This window comes from Dasypus novemcinctus, chromosome 10, assembly GCF_030445035.2.
Source record: "Dasypus novemcinctus isolate mDasNov1 chromosome 10, mDasNov1.1.hap2, whole genome shotgun sequence".
NCBI classification, from domain to species: domain Eukaryota; kingdom Metazoa; phylum Chordata; class Mammalia; order Cingulata; family Dasypodidae; genus Dasypus; species Dasypus novemcinctus.
Window position 1 is genome coordinate 125,463,542 of NC_080682.1, and position 24,773 is coordinate 125,488,314.

Below are 24,773 nucleotides of genomic sequence, written 5' to 3' on the forward strand. Positions count from 1 at the left end.
TTTTCTTATCTATGAAATTTAAATAATAAAAGCTGCCCAGCAAAAAAAAAAAAAGATGAATGGGTATATAAAATATATATTTTTAATGCATTCTGTTAGTCTATGTCTTTTGATTGGGGAGGTCAATCCATTAATGTTCAATATTATTACTGTAAAGACATTATTACTTAATCCATCTTATCCCTAGGCTTTCTGTTATCATATCTTATTATTGTCTATCTTATTACCCTTTAAGTTATCTTTACTAATAATCTTCATATCTACACTGATTTCCAAGTCTCTCACCCTTGTTTTCACCTTTCAGGCTATAGCACTCTTTTTTGTATCTCTTGTAAATCTGGTCTTTTGATAACATACTCTTTCACTTTTTCTTAGTCTGTGAAGGCTAAACTCACCCAAATGTTTGAAGGACAGTTTTGCAGGATAAGGAATTCTTGGCTGGCAGTTTTTCCCTTTCAGTTACTTAAAGACATCATACCACTTTCTTCTCACTTCCATGGTTTCTGCTGAGAGATCGGCTTTTAGTCTTCTAGAGGTTGCCTGGTATATGATGCTTTGCTTTTCTCTTGCTGTTTTCAGAATCCTCTCTTTTTTTTTTTTTTTTTTTACTGAGTTTTAATTTTTTTATTTTTTATTGACTTTGTAATAATATTACATTAAAAATATATATGTGAGGTCCCATTCAACCCCACCCCCCCACCCCCCCTCTCCCCCCCCCCAACAACACTCATTCCCATCATCATGACACATCCATTGGATTTGGTAAGTACATCTTTGGGCACCTCTGCACCTCATATACAATGGTTCACATCATGGCCCATACTCTCCTCTATTCCATCAAGTAGGCCCTGTGAGGATTTACAATGTCCGGTGATTACCTCTGAAGCACCATCCAGGGCAGCTCCATGTCCCGAAGACGCCTCCACCTCTCATCTCTTCCTGCCTTTCCCCATACCCTTTGTCCATTATGTCCACTTTTCCCAATCCAATGCCACCTCTTCTATGTGGACACTGGATTGGTTGTGTCCATTGCACCTTTATGTCAAGAGGAGGCTCAGATTCCACCTGGATGCTGGATGCAATCCTCCCATTTTCAGTTGTAATCACTCTAGGCTCCATGGTGTGGTGGTTGTCCTTCTTCACCTCCATCTTAGCTGAGTGTGGTAAGTCCAATAAATCAGATTGTAGGTGCTGGAGTCTGTTGAGGCTCAGGATCTGGCTATCACATTGTCAGTCCAGAGATTCAAATCCCCTAAATATATCTTAAACCCCAACATTAACTGCACCTCCAGCACATTAGCATGAAAGTCTTATGAAGGGAGATCCCATCTGAGTCCAGATTCATCACACATAAACACCATTTCCAAAGAGGGGCCATCTGCCCTGGTAGTTAACCCCATCGGCCATGACCATAACTCCCATGGGTCTCTTTAGCCCTCAAAGGAACCAATATCTGGGGGTTGTATCTGCTTTATCTGTCTCTCTGACTCTGCTCAGTTGTGCATGAGGGCAAACCTTCTGCCAGCCTCCAGACTCTTTTTTAGAAACTCGTAGCCATATAAACTCATTTCTCCTTTCCATTTCCCCCTTACTTTAGGTCAAACAGCATTTTAAAGTCATGGTATTTTATGTAGACATGGATATTCTGCTGATCCGCATTGAACCTTCCGTATAAGGTCATTTTCCAGTTGCATCATCAGTTGGTAGTTGATAGTGGTCCCTCGTTGCCAGGGAGGCTCATCCCCGGGTGTCATGTCCCACGCTGGGGGGAAGGCATTGCATTTACATGCTGAGTTTGGCTTCGAGACTGGCCACATTTGAGTAACATGAAGGCTGACAGAAGGAAATTCCCAGGCACAAAGTTGCTCTAGGCCTTGTTCTTATTTTGGGTTTATCAGCTCACAAGCATAGTCATTAGTATCAGGGGCTCACTGTTGAACCCTCACTCCCTCCCGGTCCCCACCACTGTACCTGGGAGACTGTCGCTGCTCCCCTAGGGACCACGACAGAGCACCACTGGCCAGGAACCCAGTACCCCCCCTACTGTGGTTTTTAATTGTTGCCACTATGAGTATATCCAAACATTACCATGCACCCTGGACATATGTTCTGTACAGCTCCCTGTCAGTCATATATCACCTGTCATTGGTATCCCATACCAGTATCCCTCCATTGCCATTGTTGAAACACTCTGTGATCCAGAACTCCCCGAAATTTGAAGCCCAATATAATGTCATGGTCCCTTACTAGGGAATGGCATATAGCGATGAGTTTAAAGGATAGATAAAGAACTTGGATAAAGTTAGATAAAGAACTTAGATAAAGAATGTTGACTTGAAAAAATTCCACATCCTATTTTTTTCTTTCCCCCCCCCCCCCCCCTAATTATTCAGCTTTTCTTCACAGGAGTCCTAGACCACAGCAATGTATATATATAATATACAGCACTCCCACACATCCACCAGAAAACCTTTTCCCTTCCACAGTGATACTCTTACGCCCTATTCATATCATATTTACTTAAAGTGATGTACAGAGTCTGAGACATTAGCTTTCTAACAAGGTGACATCTGTGCTTACATTATGATGCATACTTTAGGATACACAGTTCTTTACATTTTTAGTTATCCTATGTTTTACATTATGGTTTACATTATCAGTCTGTCATCTCCTATATGTTATGGTGTAATATTACATGTTTTATATCCATCCTTGTGTACTCTCAAGAAACTCCTCTCTTACCCCCCATTTACTTTGGTTCCACACATTTAACGTCCATTTTCCCTTCCACCTTGGTGCCCTCAGTGATAGCCAACCTCCGTTTCCTGAGGAGCCACTTCCAGAGATAGATGGAATAGTGTTCAGGGCCTAACTTGCTCAACTGCCCCAATGCCCTGGGAGCCACCCTTTCTCTCGAGGGATACAGTTCCCTCTATTGGATGGCATTAGTCCTCCCCAGGATGTGGGTCCACCCCCACTCTCACTACTTGGGTTTCTACCCCATGGTGTCACCCACTCTGGCAGAATGAGCATTTAGACATTCCCCAGGAGCCCGTCCTGCATCAGACCCTCCCCTCCGAGCATTCTAAACAGGTAACCCTCTTTATTGTATTTTGATATGATTTTCTCGGCATTTTACTCTCCACCAACACCTGACCCTCTCCTGGTTCGTATGCTACCCCTCCCTCCCCCCACTTTTGGGCAACGTTACCCACCCGTCCCTCCCCAGCCACCCTCAAACCCGCAAAGCCCCAAGCAAAGGCAACCCCTTGCCCCCCTTTTATCTCTTCTTTGTGTTCATACTTACCACCATCTCGTCTTAAATTCCACCCCTGCAGACATCGGCTCATATCCTTCCTCCACCCTCCGATTTCCTGCAAGCCTATCGTTCAGTCTCTTGCTATCTAGGGCAGCTTGTTTATTTCATATCATTGAGGTCATGTAGTATTTGTCCTTCAATGTCTGGGTTGCTTCACTCAGCATAAGGTTCTCAAGATTCATCCATGTTATCACATGTGTTTGTAGTGTGTTTGTTCTTACAGCCGAGTAGTATTCCATTGTGTGTATATACCACATTTTATTGATCCACTCGTCTGTTGATGGGCATTTGGGTTGATTCCAACTTTTGGCAATAGTGAACAATGCTGCTATGAACATTGGTGTACATATATTGGTTTGTGTTCTTGTTTTCAGTTCTGCTGGGTATATTCCCAGCAGTGGTATTGCTGGGTCATATGGCAAATCTATGGCTAGTTTTTTGAGAAACCGCCATACTGTTCTCCAGAATGGTTGGATCCTTCTGCATTCCCACCAGCAGTGGATGAGTGTTCCCCTTCCTTCACATCCTCTCCAGCACTTGTATTCTTCTGTTTTTTTCATAGCTGCCAATCTTATGGGTGTAAGATGGTATCTCATTGTGGTTTTGATTTGCATTTCCCTGATAGCTAGAGATTTGGAACATTTTTTCATGTGCTTTCTTGCCATTTGTATTTCTTCTTCGGAGAAGTGTCTGTTTAAGTCTTTTTCCCATTTTTTAAATGGATTGTTTATCTTTTTATTTTCAAGATGTAGGAGTTCTTTATATATGCAAGTTATAAGTTTCTTATCAGATATATGATTGCCAAATATTTTCTCCCACTGTGTGGGCTCCCTTTTTACTTTCTTGACAAACTCCTTTGAGGTGCAGAAGGCTTTAATTTTGAGGAAGTCCCATTTATCTATTAGTTCTTTTGCTGCTCGTGCTTTTGGTGAGATATTCATAAATCCATTACCTATTACAAGGTCCTGTAGATGTTTCCCTACACTGCTTTCTAAGGTTTTTATGGTCTTGGCTCTTATATTTAGGTCTTTGATCCATCTTGAGTTGATCTTTGTATAAGGTGTGAGATGGTAATCCTCTTTCATTCTTCTACATATGGCTATCCAGTTCTCCAGACACCATTTGTTGAATAGGCCACTCTCTCCCAGTTGAGAGGGTTTGGTGGCTTTATCGAATATTATGTGGTTGTATATGTGAGGTTCTATATCAGAGCTTTCAATTCGATTCCATTGGTCTATATGTCTCTCCTTATGCCAATACCATGCTGTTTTCACCACCGTAGCTTTATAGTATGTTTTGAAGTCAGGTAGTGTGATTCCTCCAATTTCGTTTTTCTTTTTCAGTATGTCTTTGGCTATTCGGGGTCTCTTTCCTTTCCAAATAAATTTCATAGTTAGTTTTTCTAGTTCCTTAAAGAAGGCTGCATTGATTTTTATTGGGATTGCATTGAATGTGTAGATCAATTTTGGTAGGATAGACATCTTAATAATGTTCAGTCTTCCTATCCATGAACAAGGAATAGTCTTCCATTTATTTAGGTCTTCTTTGATTTCCTTGAACAATCTTGTATAGTTCTCAGTGTATAAGTTCTTTACCTCTTTAGTTAAATTTATTCCTAAGTATTTGATTTTTTTATTTACTATTGTGAATGGTATTTGTTTCTTGATTTCCTCCTGATCTTGCTCATTATTGGTGTACAGAAATGCTACTGATTTTTGCGCATTGATCTTATAACCTGCGACTTTACTAAACTCATTTATGAGTTCTAGAATCTTCGTTGTAGATCTCTCAGGGTTTTCTATGTATAGGATCATGTCATCTGCAAATAATGAAATTTTGACTTCTTCCTTTCCAATTTGAATGCCTTTTATTTCTGGTTCTTGCCTCAGTGCTCGAGCAAGTACTTCTAAGACAATGTTAAATAGGAGCGGCAACAGTGGGCATCCTTGTCTTGTTCCTGAGTTTAGAGGGAAGGAGTCTAGGATTTCTCCATTGTAAACAATATTGGCTTTAGGTTTTTCATATATACTCTTTATCATGTTCAAAAAATTTCCTTGTATTCCAATCATTTGGAGTGTTTTTATCAAGAAAGGGTGCTGTATTTTGTCAAATGCTTTTTCTGCATCAATAGATATAATCATGTGATTTTTTTCCTTCAATCTATTTATATGGTGTATTACGTTGATTGATTTTCTTATGTTGAACCATCCTTGCATACCTGGGATGAATCCCACTTGGTCGTGGTGTATAATTCGTTTAATGTGTTGTTGAATACGATTAGCAAGTATTTTGTTAAGTATTTTTGCGTCTAGGTTCATTAGAGAAATTGGTCTGTAATTTTCCTTTCTTGTGATGTCTTTGTTTGGCTTTGGTACTAGGGTAATGTTGGCATCATAGAAGGAGTTGGGTAATGTTCTTTCTGTTTCGATGGTTTGGAATAGTTTCAGCAGGATTGGTGTCAGTTCTTTCCGGAATGTTTTATAGAATTCACCTGTGAAGCCATCTGGCCCTGGGCTCTTCTTAGTTGGGAGATTTTTAATAACTGATTCTATCTCTCTGCTTGTGATTGGTTTGTTAAGATCATCAATTTCTTCTTTTGTCAATATGGGCTGTTTATGTGTTTCTAGGAATTTGTCCATTTCCTCTAGATTGTCATTTTTGTTGGAATATAGTTTTTCAAAATATCCTCTTATGATAGTCTTTATTTCTGTGGGGTCAGTGGTGATATCGCCTTTCTCATTTCTTATTTTGTGTATTTGCATCTTCTCTCTTTTTTTCTTTGTTAGTGTTGCTAAAGGTTTGTCAATTTTGTTAATCTTCTCAAAAAACCAGCTCTTGGTCTTGTTTATCTGTTCAAGTGCTTTCTTATTTTCTATTTCATTTAGTTCTGCTCTTATCTTTGTTATTTCCTTCCTTCTTCTTCCTGTTGGGTTACTTTGTTGTTGTTTTTCTAATTCCTTCAAATGTGCAGTTAGTTCTTCAATTTTTGCTCTTTCTTCTTTTTTGATATATGAATTTATGGCTATAAACTTCCCTCTCAGTACTGCTTTTGCTGCATCCCATAAATTTTGGTATGTTGTGTTATCATTATCATTTGTTTCAAGGTAGTCATTGATTTCTTTTGAGATTTCCTCTTTGACCCACTGTTTTTCTAAGAGTGTGCTGTTTAATTTCCAAATCGTGGTGTGAAATCTGGGCTTCTTTCCCTTGCAAATCTCCAGCTTGACTCCACTGTGGTCAGAGATAATGTTTTGTATGATTTCAATCTTTCTGAATTCGTTCAGCCTTTCTTTGTGGCCTAGCATATGATCTATCTTGGAGAATGATCCATGTGTGCTTGAGAAAAATGTATATCCTGCTGTGTTTGGGTGTAGCGATCTATATATGTCTATTAGATCGAGCTCCTCTAATATACTATTCAGATGTTTTGTTTCTTTGGTGATTCTCTTTTGAGATGTTCTGTCCAGAGTTGATAGTGGTGTATTAAAATCCCCCACTATAATTGTAGATGTATCTATTCTTTCACTTAGTTTTTCCAGCGTTTGCCTGACGTATTTAGAGGCACCCTTGTTAGGGGCATAGATATTTATGATTGTTCGATCTTCTTGACAGATTTTCCCTTTGACTAAAATGTAGTATCCTTCTTTGTCTCTCACAATTGTTTCACATTTAAAGTCTATTTTGTCTGATATTAATATAGCTACTCCTGCCTTTTTTTGGTTATTGTTAGCTTGTATGATTGTTTTCCAGCCTTTCACTTTCAATCTCCATGCGTCTCTGGGTCTAAGATGTGTCTCTTGTAGACAGCATATGGATGGGTCATATTTCCTTATCCAATGTCCCAGTCTGAATCTTTTGATAGGTGAGTTTAATCCATTGACATTCAGTGTTATTACTATCAAGGAATTATTTGTGTTAGCCATACTTTGATTGGATTTGTGTTTGTCATATTTTGTTTGTATATTTTTTTTTGTCTTTTTTGTTGTTGTTGTTGGTCTTATACTCTCCTCCAACTTTGCCTTTCCTGTTTTTTCCTTTCTTCCTGCAGCACTCCCTTTAGAATTTCTTGAAGGGGAGGTTTCTTGTTGGTATACTCTTTCAGTTTCTGTTTGTCTGCAAATATTTTGAACTCTCCATCATATTTGAATGCTAGTTTAGCTGGATAAAGTATTCTTGGTTGGAAATTTCTTTCCTTTAGTACCTTGACTATATCATACCACTGTTTTCTTGCCTCCATGGTTTCAGAAGAGAAATCAGCACTTAATCTAATTGAGCTTCCCTTGTATGTGATGGTTTTCTTTTCTCTTGCTGCTTTTAGGATTTTCTCTTTGTCTTGAGCATTGGATAATTTGACAAGTATATGTCTTGGGGTGGGCCTGTTTGGGTTTATGACTTGTGGAGTGCGCTGTGCTTCTTGGATATGTACATCTGTCTCTTTCAGTAGATTTGGGAAGTTTTCAGCCATTATTTCCTGCAACACTCTTTCTGACCCCTTTCCCTTCTCTTCACCTTCTGGAATGCCTATAATACGTATGTTTGAGCGTTTTGCATTGTCATTCAGGTACCTAAATCCTAATTGGATTTTTTCTATCTTCTTATTGACCCCTTCTACTATCTGTTTGATTTCTGATGTACTGTCTTCCACATCACTAATTCTCTGCTCTGTCTCTTCTAGTCTGCTGATATTTGCTGCAAGTGTATTTTTGATTTCTTGAACTGTGGTGTTCATTCCCATCATATCTGTTATGTTTTTGCGTATGTCTGCAATTTCCCCTCCAAGTGATGTCTTCATGTTGTTAACCTCTTTCATTACTGCATCAAATTTGTCGGTGATAAATGTTCTGAGATCTTTCATTGCTTGTGCCAAGTTTTACTCCCCTTCGTGATTATTGGTTTGTTGATTGGATTCAGCCATGTTTTCCTGATTATTGGTTTGGTTCGTAGATTTTTGTTGCTTTCTGGTCATCTCTTTATTTTGACGAATTTAATCAGTTCCTTAGCTTCTTTGTCTGCTCTTGGAGGTTAATTAGTTGTTATTTTTGCACAGGTGTTATATCTTCTCTTTGTCACTTTTTTCTTCTTATTCTAGTTACTTGTTGTTGGTTAAGTTCACTTTAGAGGAAAGTATTAGTGTTGGGGAAGGCAATTGTGTAAGCAAGGGAAAAGTGTAAAGTTGTATTGGTGATGTATGTTAATAAAGCAGGAATATGAGATCTGGAAGGATGGAGGTTAGATTCATGTAGATTGTATAGAGTTATAGCTGTAGGTAGAGTACCTTTTATGAAGTTGATGACTGAATTTGGGAGGAATATGGTATGAACTACACAGCTATTGTTTTCATGAGAGAGGGAAAAAGAAAAGAAAGGTAATAGTTTCAAGAGTGGATAATAGACAGAAAACAGAACAAAGGTATTAGAAATTAAGAGTTAGACACTTTGTGGATCAAAGAACGGGAGGTGGGGGGTGGAATATAGGAGAGACAGTAGATGATAGTGGATATCAAGATGCAGGGTAAGGGGGATAGTGTAGGTAGCCTAAATCAGTTCACACAGAAATGAGGCAGTGGAGGATGGGAAAACCCAGCAAATGTGAGGTGTTCCCTGTAGCACCTATTGTATACTTGAATTAAAGTAAAAATAAGTGGAAGATGAGGGACAAGAGGGAAAGAGAAAACCGAAAAAAAAAAAAAACTAATTATAATAAAGAAAAAAGAAAGGCAAGAAGAAAGGAAGAAAGAAAAAGAGGATGGGCAAACGGTGGGGAACGGATAGGGAGAAGAGAGATACAGGTACACACGTGTCACAATTGCAACACTATCTAAAACAACAGCTTCCCCCCGCTTTGCCCTAAAACCCCCCCGTCTGTCTGCCCAAATGGGTCTGCAAGCACCTCCCTTCCCACAAACCCCCAATAGGCCGCCCAGGGCCCACGAACTCCCCAGTACTGCAGATGCTCAAAAAAAAAAAAAAAAAAATTAAGTAAAATAAATTTAAAAAAAAAACAAAAAACAAAAAACAAACAAACAAACAAACAAAAAAAAACAGAAACCCCTCCGCAGGCCCGGCTCCGCCCGCCGCGGAGGCTTGGACCGGCTCTGCCCGGCTCCTCACGCCGCCTTGGCCTGGCCTGGCTCCGCCCAGCTCCGCTCGCTACAGCGGCCCAGCCGGCTCCAGCGTCCACCTCCCGCCACCGCGGCCTGGACCGGCCCGGCCCGGCTCCGTACCCGCCGCGGCCTGACCCGGGCCCGCCCGGCTCCAAACGCTACCGCGGCCCGCAGCCGGGGCCTGCACCGGCCCCGCCCGGCTCCAAGCGCTACCGCGGCCCGCAGCCGGGGCCTGCACCGGCCCCGCCCGGCTCCAAGCGCTGCCGCGGCCCGCAGCCGGGGCCTGCACCGGCCCCGCCCGGCTCCAAACGCTGCCGCGGCCCGCAGCCGGGGCCTGAACCGGCCCCGCCCGGCTCCAAATGCTACCGCGGCCCGGCTCGGCCTGGCTCGGCCCCGCCCGGCCCCGCTCACCGCCGGCGCAGCGCGGCCCGGCTCCGGCGTCCGCCGCTGCGGCCTGGCCTGGCTCAGCCCCACCGAGCGGGGCTAGATGCCTCGTCTCCGCCTACCCAAGGAGGGAATCCTCTACAGGTAGCTGGGATCTCCGTGTATATTTCACAGACGAATCCTCTCTGTTACCTTCCCTCCAAATCGATGTCCAGACACCTCCGGACCAGCAAAAATCCCGAAACAATCCGGTCCCAAAGAGTCTCCAACGCCGCCCAGCCGATTCCCTGCAGAAGACTCTAACAGGGATGTTCACTCAGCCGCCATCTTGCCCCCTCCCCAGAATCCTCTCTTTATCTCTGGTATTTGTTATTCTGAATAGTAGGTGTCCTAGAGTATGTCTATGTGGATTTATTCTTTTTGGGGTGTATTGTCCTTCTTAGATATTGGTATTAATGTCTTTCATAAGGGTTGGGAAGTTTTTAGTTATTATTTCCTCTAATATTCTTTTTGGCCCATTTCCATTCTCTTCTTCTGGAACACTGATAATGAGTATGTGCTTTTCACATTGTCATTTAATTCTTTGAGATCCTGTTCCATTTTTTTTCCATTCTTTTCTCTTTCTCTTCTGTCTTTTCAAGTTCAGATGTTCTGTCCTTGATTTCATGAATTCTGTCCTCCATCAATTCAAATCTGCTGTTATATGCATCTAATATATTTTTAATCTCACCCTTTATGTCTTTCATTCCCATAATCTCTGTGACTTTTCATGTGGGCTTTCAAATAGTTTTTTATATTCACCCAGTGCCATCTTAATATCATTTATCTCTTTAGTCATATTTTCCTTCAACTCCTTGAATTCATTTAGGAGATTTGCATCATTATCATTGATTAGTTGCCTTAAAACCTGTGTCTTTTCAGGATTTTTGGTTCATTCCTTTTCTTAGTATGACTTGAAAATTTATGCTCAACTCTAGGTATCTGAATTATGTTGCTGAATTTACTCTGACAATTTCTCTCTCTTGCCTGATGGTTTTGTTTCACAGCTCTTCTTTGATTTTTGGTTCAACTTCCTCTAAGTCTTTAAAGTTGCTTAAAGTTACTAAGTTATTAAAATAGGACCAGGGGCTCACTAATGGGGTGCAGACCAGTTCAAGGATACTGTGACAAGAGGCACCAAAAGTGTTTTTTCTCCTTGAAGTTTCCTGGCTATCCTCAGATTGTAGTTATCAGTGAAACTTTCCACAGACATAACTCTTTCAACTTTCACTTGCCTATGATTCTGGTCTGACCAGATTCAAAGAGGGCTCTGATGATCAAATTCACTGAAGAGAAACCATTCTCTGCCCTCTGCTGCACCCACTGTCTTCCCAGGAAGGAAGATGTCTATTCCCCTCTCTATTGGCCGCAGTGAGCAAAACCCTATCCAGGCTGTTTGCCTTGAAGATATGGGATACATGATATTCCCAAACACAATGGCTAGTGAATCATAGTTTTCATTTCAGCTTCTTTGTCTCTCTGTCCCTTACTCTCTGGGTCTGCAGAGCCCCACAGCAGGTCCTTTGAAAAACCTTTTACCCATCCTCCATCATTTTTGTGAGAGAGTTGAGCCCTGCCTACCTAATCTGATGCCATCATCCCAGTATTCTAATTTTAAAAAATTTTTTTTTATTAAAGATGTGAGTTAACAGAAAAACATAGAGCTCCCATAAACTACCTTATTATTAACACCTCACATGACTGTGGTACATTTTATAATAGAAAGAACATTAATGAAATTGCACAAATTTAGTCATGATTTACATTAGGTTTCACTGTGTTGTAAAGACCTTTGTTATTTTTTTAAAATTTTTATGCTGGTAACAAATATACAACATAAAATTTCCACATTTGGCCACTTTCATGTATATAAGTCATTGGTATTATCTATGTTCAAAATGTTGAGCAACCATCAAAACATCATCCATTACAAATAATTTTCCATCACCAAAAGCAAAAATTTTGTACCTATGAAGTATTAGCTCCCCATTCCCTACCCCAACCCCAGCCACAGATAACCTATAGTCTGTTTTCTGTCTCTATGAATTTGTTGATTATAATTATTCAATATCAGTGAGATCACACAATATTTGCCTTTTGTGTCTAGCTTTTTTCAGTCAACATGATGTCTTCAAGTTTCATCCAGGTTGTCACATGTATCAGAACTTCATTCCTTTTTACATCTGAATAATATTCCATTTTGTGTACACATCACATTTTGTTTATCTCTTTCTTGTTTGATGGATGCTTGTGTTACATCCATCTTTTGGCAACTGTGAATAATGCCACTATGAACATCAGTATAAAAATATCTGTTCATGTCCTTACTTTCCATTCTTTTGGGTATAGACCAAGAAGTAGAATTGCCATGTAATATGGTAATTCTAAACTTAAGTTTCTGAGGAACACTAAAATACCTTCCACAGCAGCTCTGCACCATTTTGCATTTCCACCAACAATGAACTAATATACCTATTTCTCTACATACTCTTCATCATTTGTGTGTGTGTGTATGTATTATTAACTAAAAATATGAAATGGAGTCTCATTGTGGTTTTGATTTGCATTTCCCTAATAGCTAATGGTGTTGAAAATAATTTAATGTGCCTTCTGGCCATATGTATATTTTCTTTGGAGTCTTTTACCCATTTTTTTATTTGTGTTGTTTGCCTTTATGTTGTTCAGTTGCAGTATTTCTTTATATGTTCTGTATACTAAACCCTGATTTGATATGTGATTTCCAAATATTTTTTCCTATTGTGTATGTTACATATTTCCTTTCATGATGAAACCCTTTAATGCACAAAAGTTTTTAATGTTTGATGAAGTCCCATTTTAATCTACTTTTTCTTTTGTTGCTTGTGGGTTTGGTAGATAGTCTTAGAGAATATTGCCTAACAAAAGGTCCTGAATATGTCTCTCTAGGTTTCCTTGTAAGTTTTAATTTATAGACACTGTTGTTTCACTACATATGGTCAATCCATGTACACTTGAGAAGAATGTGTATTCTGTTGCTATTGAAGAAAGTATTCTTTATATATACGTGTTAGGTCTAGGTGCTTTATATTATCATTCAAGTCTTCTATTCCTTTATTTATCTTCTCTCTTGATGTTTGGCCATTATTTAAATGGTACATTGGAGTCTCCTACTATTATTACTGAACTGTCTATTTCTCCCTTCAAATCTGTCCATATTTGTTTCATTTATTTTGGGACTCTGTCATTAGGTACATATATATATTTATTATTATTCATCTTTTGTTGAATTGACCCTTTTATCAGCATATAGAGACTGTGTTTTTCTCTCATAAGTTTTTTATGTAAAAACTGTTTCGACTCCTCATATAGTTTTTTCCTTTCTCTTCTGGGTTTCCTTGCTTTGAGCTTCTTGCTTCTGTGGTTTTCTCTCTCTGTCTGAATTCATTGTCTTATAAAGGACTTCAGTAAGAAGATTAAGACCCACCCTAAATGAGGTGGGTCATGTCTTAAGTTAATATCCTACTCACCAAAAGATCCTCTACTATGGGTCCACACTCACAGGAATGGATTGACTTTAAGAGCACACTTTCCTTGGGTCATCCATACAGCTTCAACCCATCACAAACATGGTTACACTGAAAATCATATCCTCCCATTTTCCTGGGGATTGATGTTGTTGATGGTGAGGGTTGAATTATGTCCATTTAGTAACTTTTCCAAACAATTTTTTGCAAAGACTGTAATTCTAGTCATGTGTGGTCACTGAAGCCTGCCTTGTTCTATTATCTCAATGATCTGCCACTGATCTCACAGAAATTTCCTTTAATCCTTGGAGTGAAAGAAAGAAAGGTAAGAGAAAGAGGAGGAGAAAAACAATTAGCATATTCTTCCAGTCTTTGTAGCTTGACTATGAGTTGGAACACTTCTTCAACACTAAGTCCGGCTGCCTTCATCTTCATCTCCTGCTTACAAAGATCCTCAAGATCCATGAAAGGTAGCAGTTTAAGTTCCTTCTCAGGTCATTTCTGAATAAGAATATGTGATGGTCTCTCCATGTCCTTATTCCCCTAAGAAACTACCCGTCAGCCTCTTTCTTAGCAGGTTTTGTATACGTGTGCTGCTTGCCTTCTCTGCCATCCCATGTTCCAGGGGGTGACAGGCAATGCCTGCCCTTAAATCATCTGACAGTTGTTGCTTCCACCTGGAAAGTCACCCAGACCAAAAGACAGGGAAGTAAAACAATGGGCAACCTCTGACTTGTTCCCTTGTTAACTAGGGAAGACAAAACACACAACCCCAGTATTTTAAGCAAAAGATCATAGTAGCCACTTTTTACCATGGCACCATGGCAGAGACAGATGTGTACCATTACCACGACAATCTTTTACCAAAATGAAGTTTTCCTCTTTTTCATTAAGCAACTTCATAGTTGCAAATTTTGGATTAGATCAGAGTTCTATAAAAGTCTATTCTGTCAGTCCTTACGAGTTTATGGTTCTTTCAAAAAGTGGAGGGATTGATTCATTAATCATCCTGCCCCATCATTTGCTGTGACATCAACTCTTCATTTTTTTTAAAGAACTAATTTGGTTTAGTTGATCTCAGTGTTATTTCCATGTATAATTTGGTGAATTTTTCTCTACTTATATTATTCCTTCCTCTATTATTTGGATTTAATTCATTTTTAATTTTCTAACTTACTATCATGGGCATTTAGTTCATTATTCAGAGGATTTCTTCTTTTCTAAGATAAGAATTTAATCTATACATTTCCTTAAAGCACCATTCTTTTGCTGTATGTGTTGTATCAACATTTTCTTTATCTTTCAGTTTCAGGTATTTGTATTATTTATCATTTTTTGTTTGTCTTATGAATTATTGAACAAGAAGTTTTCATAATTTCTAAATGTGTGGGGTTTTTATTTATATTTTGTCAGTAACGCTGAAATACACTGTGATCAAAGATTAAAATAAATGCAATACCTTCCTTTGAACTTTACTGATATTTTCTTTATGGCCTAGTACATGATAAATTTTTTATATATTTGGTCTGTGGGCTTGAAAAAAATGTCTCTTTGCTAATTAGTATATGTAAAACTGTGTATAATCTCATTAATGCAATTCTATGGATTATATTTATATACTCCCTGTTATTTATTTGCTTGAATAATCAGAAGATAAGTCTGATCTACTGCTAAGATTGTGGATTTACCAGTTTCTTTCTGTGTTTCCCTCAATATCTGCATTATTTATTTTAGGTTATTTAATATACATGTTTACAATATATACAATATATAATATATATAATTTTTAATATTCTAATTTTGGTAAGTAGAAATTGAGTTATTAGATAATGACATTTTTTATCAAGTAACTTTGCTTTTTAAAATGTTTATGTAATATTAATTTAGCTGTTTGTTTTGTTTAATATTCATGTGAAATATCTTTTTCCTAATTCCTTTCACTTCCAACTTTTGCTTCTGTTTTTTACCCTTTTCTCTTAGAAAAGTTAGAGAAAAATCATGTAGAAAATCCAAAATTTTCATATAGTCGCCTTAAACATATATTAACAATTTCACAATTATCCTTTTCATTAGCGTGGTACCTTTGTTAAAGATTATTATTGTACTAGTAATTATAGTCCACAGTTGATATTACAGTTCATTGTTGGTATTGTACATTCCTATGTTGTTGTTTTTTAAAAATATTCTAGTAACATGTAGAAAACCTAAAATTTCCCTTTTAAGCTCATTCAAATACATAATTCAGCAGTGTTAATTACGTTTAAAATATGCTACCATCACCATAATCCATTAGAAAATTTTTCCATCATTGTACGCAAAAATTCTGTACCAGGTAAGCATTCCCTACCCTACCCTGGCCTCTGGTAACCATAAACCTAGTTTCTGACTCTGTGTATTTCCTTATACTCATTATTTGATATCATCGAGATCATAAAGTATTTGCCATTTTGCATCTGGATCAACATATTTTCAAGGTTCATCCATGTTTTTGCATGTATCAGAACTTTGTTCCTTTATATGGCTGAACGATATTTTTGTTTTAGGTGTATCTTTCTCAATCAGCAGGTAGCAAGATTTTGGCTGTTATCCAAAAATCTAAACTTTGTCAGAATTTGACTTTGAACACTTAAATTTGTCCATATAAATTTATTTTAACTATTGATTTATTTATGCTTGTTACTAATATTTTATTTTTGTATTATACTTTTAAAATATCTTTTTAACACTTTCTTTTTTATAAATGTATCTCACTTGTATTAGAATTAGAAATTAACATATTTTCACACATTATTCTCACTTCTCTACCTCCCCTTCTGATTTAAGGGCCATGGGAAAGATTTGACATTACTCAGTTACAAAGTTTACCATGATGTTTATGTATGATATGGTTTTTATCATGCTCTCAGAAAGGGGTGACAGTTTGAAATGATTGTTTTAGACAAATGTCTTATTTTGATCCATGATCTCATTTTCTTTGGGGCCATGGGAATTATGGAACGCCAGAATACAGTCCAGGCATACCTTAGAGATATTGCAGGTTGGCTTCTAGACCACTGCACAAAAGTGGATATCACAATAAAATATGTCACATGCTTTTTAATTCCTGAGTGCATATAAAAGTTATGTTTACATGATGCTAGTGTCTATTAAGTGTGCAAGAGCATTATGTCTCAAAGAACAAAGTGCATACCTTATTTAAAGAATACCTTATTGTTATAAAATGGTAATCATATCGAAGCCTTCAACAAGGTGTAATCTTTCTGCTGGTAAAGGGTCTTCCTTGAGGTTGATGGATGGTGGTGACAGAAGACTGAGGTGGCTGTGGCAATTTCTTAAAATAAGACAACAATGATATTTACTGCATTGACTGACTCATTCTTTCATGAAAGATTTCTCTGTAGCATGTGATGCTGTTAGATAGCATTTTACCCACAGTAGAACATCCTTCAAAACTGGAGTAGATCCTCTCAAATCCTGCCTCTGTTTTATCAACTAAGTTTATATGACATTCTAAATCTTTTGTCATTTTGATAATGCTCACAGTGTCACCAGGAGTAGATTCCATTTCACGAAACCATTTTCTTTACTCATCCATAAGAAGCAACCTCTCATCTGTTAAAATTTATTATGAGATTTCAGAAATTCAGTCACATATTCAGTCTTTACTTGTAATTCTAGTTCTCCTGATACTTCTACCACACCTGCAATTGCTTCCTCCACTGAAGTCTTGATCCCCTCAAAGTCATTCATGAGGGTTGGAATGATCTTCTTGCAAACTCCTATTTATGTTGATATTTTGACTTCCTCCCAAAGATCTGGAATGTTCATAGTGGCTTACAAGAAGTTTAGTCTCTCTGTCCTTTGAAACTTTGGAGCCAGGTCAGGCCTTGACTTTTCTCTAGCTATGAAGTCCTAGATGGCATCTTCTTCCAATAGAAGGGTGTTTTGCTACATTGAAAATCTGTTGTTCAGTGCAGCCACCTTCATCAATTATCTTAGCTAGATCTTCTGGATAACTTGCTACAGCGTCTACATCAGCACTTGCTACTTCACCTTGTACTTTTATGTTATGGAGATGCCTTTTTTCCTTAAACCTCATGAGTCAACCTCGGCTAGCTTCATTCTTCCCTTCTGCAGCTTCTTCATCCCTCTCCATCTTTATAGAATTGAAGCATGTGAGCCTTGCTCTCTATTAGGTTTTCACTTGAGGTAATGTGGTGGCTGGTTTGACCTTCTATCCAGACCACTAAGACTTTTTCCATATGAACAATAAGGCTGCTTCACTATCTTATCATTCACGTTTTCACTGGAATAGCAGTTTTAATTTACTTCAAAAACTTTTTTTTTGCATTCATATCTTGACTATTTGGTGCAAGAGGCCTAGCTTTCAGCCTATCTCGGCTTTTGACAAGCCTTCCTCACTAAACTTAATCATTTCTACCTTTTGATTTAAAGTGAGAGACACCTGACTCTTCCTTTCACTTGAATACACGAAGGACATTGAAAGATTGTTAACTGGACTTATTTCAATATTGTGCATCTCAAGACCAGAGGAGAAGCAGAAAGATGGGGGAACAGCTGCTGGTGAATGGAGCAGTCAAAACACATACAACATTTATCAAGTTCACTGCCTTCTAAGGATGTGGTTCATGGCACCCCAAAACACTTACAATAGTAATATCAAAGATCACTAATTACAGCTCACCATTATGGATAAACTGATTAAAATGTTTGAAATATTGCATGAATCACCAAAATGTGACACAAAGACTGCATGCTGTGGAAAAATGATGCCAATAGACTTCCTTAATGTAGAGTTGCCACAAACCTTCAATTTATTTAAAAAATCTGTGAAGCTCAATAAAACAAAGGCAATGAAATGAGGTATGTCTGTATTTTATTTACCAGCCTGATAAATCTGGATGATGTGAAGTCCATGGGTAGAGGCATCCAGAAAACCAGAATCGATCACTCTCCTTCCCGTAAAATTAAACTTCACGTCAGGTATTTACCTTTTGGTGCCCAGAAGATGTATTCATGAAATTCTTAGAATGTAATTCCTAAACCCAGAGGAAGCATTGGATGGAGGTCAGTTCATCTTAGAGGCTCATAAGGCTTTATTTTAAAATATATATATATATATATATATTTTTTTTTTTTTAATTTTTAAAGAAGCTTTAGATTACATAAATGTTTCATAAAAAATATAAAGGATGCCCATATACCCTACTCCCTCCCACATTATTTCCCACATTAACAACACTCTTCATTACTGTGTTACGTTTGTTACAATTGATGAACACACATTGAAGCGTTGCTACTAACCATGGACTACAGTTTATACTTTGTCCTGTACAATTTTGTAAGTTATGGCAACATATACAATGGCCTGCATCTGTCACTGCAGTGTCATGCAGGACAACTCCAATGTCCCAAAACTGCCTCCTCATTATACCTATTCTTTGATCTCTCATCCCTCAGAGCCCAATAAAGTTTCTTTTGTTATGTTTATTCTAGAAACACTTGGACACAGATACTCTTTGCCCCCAGGCAATGTCAAGGGAGAAGCAAGAGTCAAACTCCAATAATTGCCATAATAAACTCAGTAGTACCTCCTCTGTCAGGCGGAAGTCACTATTATGCACTTCAGTTTAAAATCTCCTGGCGCCCAGGGATTCTGCACATTTTCTCCATTTTCCTTACACTCATTCATCTGAAGCTGAATGTGAGGAGAGTGCCTAGCAGTAGTCATGCCAGCTCAGCCTCCTAGTCTGAACTAGAATGCATTCATTCATTCTTCACTGAGGTTTCTCATTTGGGTGGAATGTGTTTACATTTATTCTTTCCCTAACACCAAAAGCTAAAGATCTTTTCATACCTAGAAAGACCGTTATCTTTCCCTTCTCTTTTATCTCTCAATCCATAGGGATCACCTGGGCTTGCCATGGTATGCTGATGAACAGTCTTTCTGGGAAAATAACAACAAAAATACAAAATACCCAGTTGACTGCATTTGCTGATTTCCATGATGTAGATCCTCTCACTTGGTCAATTTCACGTTACCAACAATTTCACAATTGGCTGGTAATGGTCCAGTAACCTTCAACATTTCCCTAGGAGCAAAGTCAGTGTGAGTGAACATCAAGATGTGTATTCTGTACAGGAGACTCGTTCCCTTAATATATTTTTTCTTGGTGTTGTGGAATTATGCATTGTTTTCCTCCAACATGGCTGATTACAGATGACACAAATGCAAACACTGTTCAAAGGAAAGTAACAATATTTCTTAGCTTGCTCGCCGTGAATTCACAACTCAAAACAGATGGAGAAATTGACTTCACCTTTTGAATTTCTCTTTGGGTCACTGTAGCATGTGTTTCTCAGCACTGAGCACACGTTCAGATTGTCTAGGGAGCTTTAAAATACACCAAGTCCCAGGCCATACCCCAGAGCAATGGAATTGGCTTCTCTATGGGTGGGGCCGGGACACCTGCATTCTTTAAAGCTTCCCTGGGTGATTTGATTCCCCATAAGAACTAAGAACCGCTGAGAGCAGATGTACATGAACCTCAATTGACCCATATCATGACTATCAGTTGGTAATATCTTGATGGATCTATTAACTCTTGCTACTGATTTGGGGCTAGGCATATACTGCCTCATCTTTTCCTTTGTCCTTGCACGTATGAATAATTATTATCCCTAAGTTAATTATGATTACATATATGTATGTACTAATATATAGTCATATATTTACACACAAACACACATACACATGTACTCTTATTCCAGAATATAAGGGGTGGGGATTTTCATCTGTTTTGTTCCGTGCCAGGCAGTGATACACCAATGAGGGGCATGAAATGTGGGAGTTGATAGCTGCCGTGGGGAGGGTTATTTTTTCACTAGCAATGTTTAAAATTGTTAGCACCTAAAGATGATAAAAAGCAGAGTTTTATTGTTAATAATTTTATTATGGTTTTTAAATATCCTGTTCAGAATGCGCCCTTATTGCTTTCACCTATGACTATCCTATTCGTGATAGGCTCCTAGTATATAGCACATGCTCAATAAATATTTTGCCGACAAAACGAATAGAGTAAAAGATGTTCAATAAATACTTGTTGTAGGGTGGAAGGATGGATAAACAGACGGAAGAAAGAATAAGTGAAAAATGCAGACTTGCCTTTATAGTGAAAGAGAAAAGTCTTCCAAAATATTTTTAGCACTATTCTTAAGATTTAGGGACTCTGATGCCTATGCCAATAAACATTGATGGTGTTTGCTTTGGTAAGACTAAATATGTGTGTATGTGTGTGTGTGTGTGTGTGTGTGTGTATATATATATATATATATATATATAATTTTTTCTTTTTCTCTAAACATGATAGTCCATAGGGAACTGTCCCTTTAAACCTGGGAATAAGCTCAAAGTATTAGTACAAACTGAATACAAGCAAAAGGCACGAAAGGAAAAAGAATTAATACCCAATAAAAAATGTAGTAAAAGGCAATAGACAAATGAAACCTTGAGTCTGAATACGTAAGAATGAAATCACAGTTGTGCTTTCTTTCTCTCCATTTCTCTCTTCAAGAAGAAAGGAAACACATAAAAAAGAATAAAAGGCAAAGGGCAAACGCTATAAATAGTGGCAAAAGTAAGAAAATGAAAGTAAGGGAAATGGAAAACCATGATGAAGGAAAGGAAGAAATAGAATCCTCAGGGAAAAAATAAAGCAAGCTAGCAAAGAAGTAGTTTGTAGCCTCTGATTGTATTTCATTTATAACTGTTCTTACATTTCATTATATTTTTCTGGCAGGAGTCCCACATCTCTTTATGTCTGAAGGAAGGGGGTGGCAGAAAAAGTGTGGCTCAGGGATTTGAGATTTATTGTCTTGTACAGTTAGTATTAGCTGATTTTTTTTAAAAATTATAAGCCACTGTCATGTTCAAAATTAAAGCTTAAGATGGACTGTATACTGTGTATAACTGTAAGGACTGTTTGTTTTAAGAATAGACAATGAAAATCTGGTTTATTCTAAGCAAATCAGGAAATATGGAGGTGATACCAACTTTTATATTATTTTTACTGTAATGTAATCCATGCCTCCAGTGAATGATAGGGAATTGCATGGATTATCCTCTGAACAAAGAAAGGAAATATCCCACAGAAAATGTAAATAGAACTTTGAAAAGTCTGAGTTTTTAATTCAGACAGACCTGAACTTGGCAAGTTATTAAATTATATAAGTCTCAATTTCCTTAGGCACACTAATACTATTTACCTCATTATACAATTGTTACAAAGCTTAAATATTATATATAAAATTCTTAGCACATTTACTGGCAAGTGCTCGAACAGTAATTGTGTTATTATTGAAATGATTTTCTTCATCTTTCTAGGGTGTGTTTGAAGAAAATTAATGGAATCTTAATTTTTTAAAACTTTACCTTGAGTTGGATTAGCCAATGAAAGGAAAACGTAATTAGCCACTCTGCTTTTTCTCTTCAGCTAAATGAATACGCAAGGAAGACAAATGTGCTCAGCACTCTCTCTTCTGGATGGGCATTCTACTTCCAGTGTCCCCAGATCTCTCTGAGTTTGAAATTCATTCCCTCTTTTTATAGCACCTTCTCTGCACCCTGAGACAGACCCTGTAACTCCAAACCCAGAGAGCCCCACAGTTTCTGCATTAACCTCTGGACCTGGCTTAGAGACCTATTTTCCATGAGCCTCTGCAGTTTTCCTCAATGAGTTCCATCTCCTACTTGGTATTCCTTTATATTGGCCAAAACAGCAGTTTTAAAAACATTCTCATCTTTATTAGCTTCACCTCTATTTGAGCCATGCAGTGGAAGGGATTCTACCAGCTTCCAAGCTCTGGGAACTTAAAACACCCGGCTCTATTAACTTACCATCTCTACCTTCTTTTAATTCTTTTCACTTCTGGTGAGAACTTCCTTTTATACTTTGAATGACTTATTTTTCATTTCCTCGTTTTTCTTTTTTTTATTACAGTAAATCTCATGCCCCTCCTTTGGCTACATGGACCTACTTACCCATCTCAACATCATGAAGAGTCATGTTAGTGATATTCTACCAAGCACCTCAGAATCTGAAAATTTTCTACCCCAGAATATTTACATTAGCCTTGATGCATTGCAAGCTTAGGCAAGTCTCAAAGTCTGCTTTTTAATGCTTCCTTCTGAGCTGCCAAACAATTTCTGGAGAATGTGGGCCTAATTTGAGCCAAATCAGGTAAAAACAGCCAATTCAACTAGGCTCCCCTCTAATTATCCAGTACCTTGATCATTTCTTCTTCTTTTTTTTTTTGAACATTTATTTTTTATTGTATTTTTTGAAGATACATAGGTCACAAAAAATGTTACATTAAAAAATATAAGCGGTTCCCATGTACCCTACACCCCACCCCCTCCCACTTCTCCCACAGTTCTTGATGGCTCTCTGTTTACTTTGCATAGTAACTAACTTGTAAATTTTCCACCCCGTTCAAATTCCCAGCCTAATTTGCACCTCCCTCATCTAATAATCTAACAAGGAAGTTTTTCTGATGTTATTTTCTTCCATTTCTCTCCATATATATATATACATTTTTCTCCTGACCCAGAACATTGGGTCAGGAGATTTAAGACTTCCGATTGAAGACTCATTTCCACCTTAACACAATTCTCTCACCCTGTATGATCCCTTGTGTACCATCTATAACTCTTTCAGTGGTAAGTAATAAAAAAACAATTAAAAATCCAAGCTGTAATAGGAATTCATAGTCAGTTAGGTGGCTATCCAACAGGCTTTAGGAACGGGTAGGTGCAGGGACTCAAGGTTGCACAAGGGCTCCATTTCTCTCCATCGTCTTCCCGTGCCTTCTGCTGTATCGGCTTCATTCTCAGTCCCAAGCTAGAGGCCTCAAGAAACTCCCAGATCGCTCCAGCCCCTCACCAGCTGTAGAGTCACAGTCAAAAACCCCAGAACTGTGCCTCCGTGTTTGGTAGCTTGATTTGGGGTCATATACCACCCCTCTGTCAGTCCCACTCCCCAGAAGTGCTAGCGTTGGTCAGGTCTGGATCCATGACACTGGGATTACAGGAGGTGAGGGACCCACGGGGTAAGAAGTGAGCTCCATCACAATTGCATGGACCAAGAATGGAAGGGTGTTGTCTTCAAACAAAAATTGGAGGAAAGTGGGTTAAATGATTCCAGAAGACCAAAAGACAAGAAATAACCACTATACATTGTTCTGCCAATTTCCGTTCCTGTCTAAATGTTCTTTCACTTCTCTCCTTTGTAAAGGACCCCATTATAGAAAAAAGTACTTATTAATATTAAAGAGATGCTGTCTCCCTTTCACCCATTATTATGGTGTAAACTTTTCTTTTACTTTAAAATTTTTGAATGAGTAGTTAACACTATTGTCTCTGCTTTTGCATTGTTGGTTTGTCCCTAAACAATTGCATGCTGACTTCTCCATTTTTCTATTACACTGATATTGCCAACTATTATTAATAAATTCCTTCTTTTCCTCTTTAGTAGATCAATTTCTCTAATACCCTTTCCATTTGGCTTTATGATCACACTCTCTTTGGAAAGTCTGCCTTTAATTAACCCCCCAGACATTGAAATGCCTCATGCCTCCTACCTCTCTCTGATAATTTTTTCTGTCTCTTATTAACATCATATTTATTCATTTAAAATGTCAAATGTATAAATGACTTAGGATTTACTCTTCAAGCTTTTCTCTTTTTCCTATATAGAGCCTCTGCTTCTATTCTCTACAACTTCAAATATTATCTCTTTGTTCTTAACCAACACTTACAGAATCAATCTCTCTTGTGCTTTCCACCCTCCTACTCCAAAATTTGTAAATACCATTTCATTTGGACATATGATTCCTTGATGTCCCTAAGACATCAAGGTTAACTTTTCCTAAAAGCAAACTCATCAGATTATGCCCAAATACAGTTTTATAATCTCTACTATTATTAGTGTTACTTTCATCATCTTAACTGTATAAACTACAAAATCTTTAATCAAATAATCAAGAATTCAACATATTATCTGATATAACAAGCATGCAATAATATTGGCTAAATTTAAAGTGTTGATTCTCCACTTTTAGTCCTCCCCACACTCAATATTGTCTCAAGTCTTGTAAATTCTGTGGCTGAAATATCATTTATACTTATAGTCCTCTCTTCATCCCATAGATGTTTCCATATTTCTTTATCTCACATAACATTTTAATAATTCCTTCCATAATTTCCAACCTAGTTTTTCCTACTATTTCTAATCTTTATTCCATTTCGAGGATAATACTTAATGAAATTAAGTCATGACCAGATAATATTATGCAATCAAAAATGCATAATAAAAAACTTTCAACTCCCACACTTATCACATAAAGT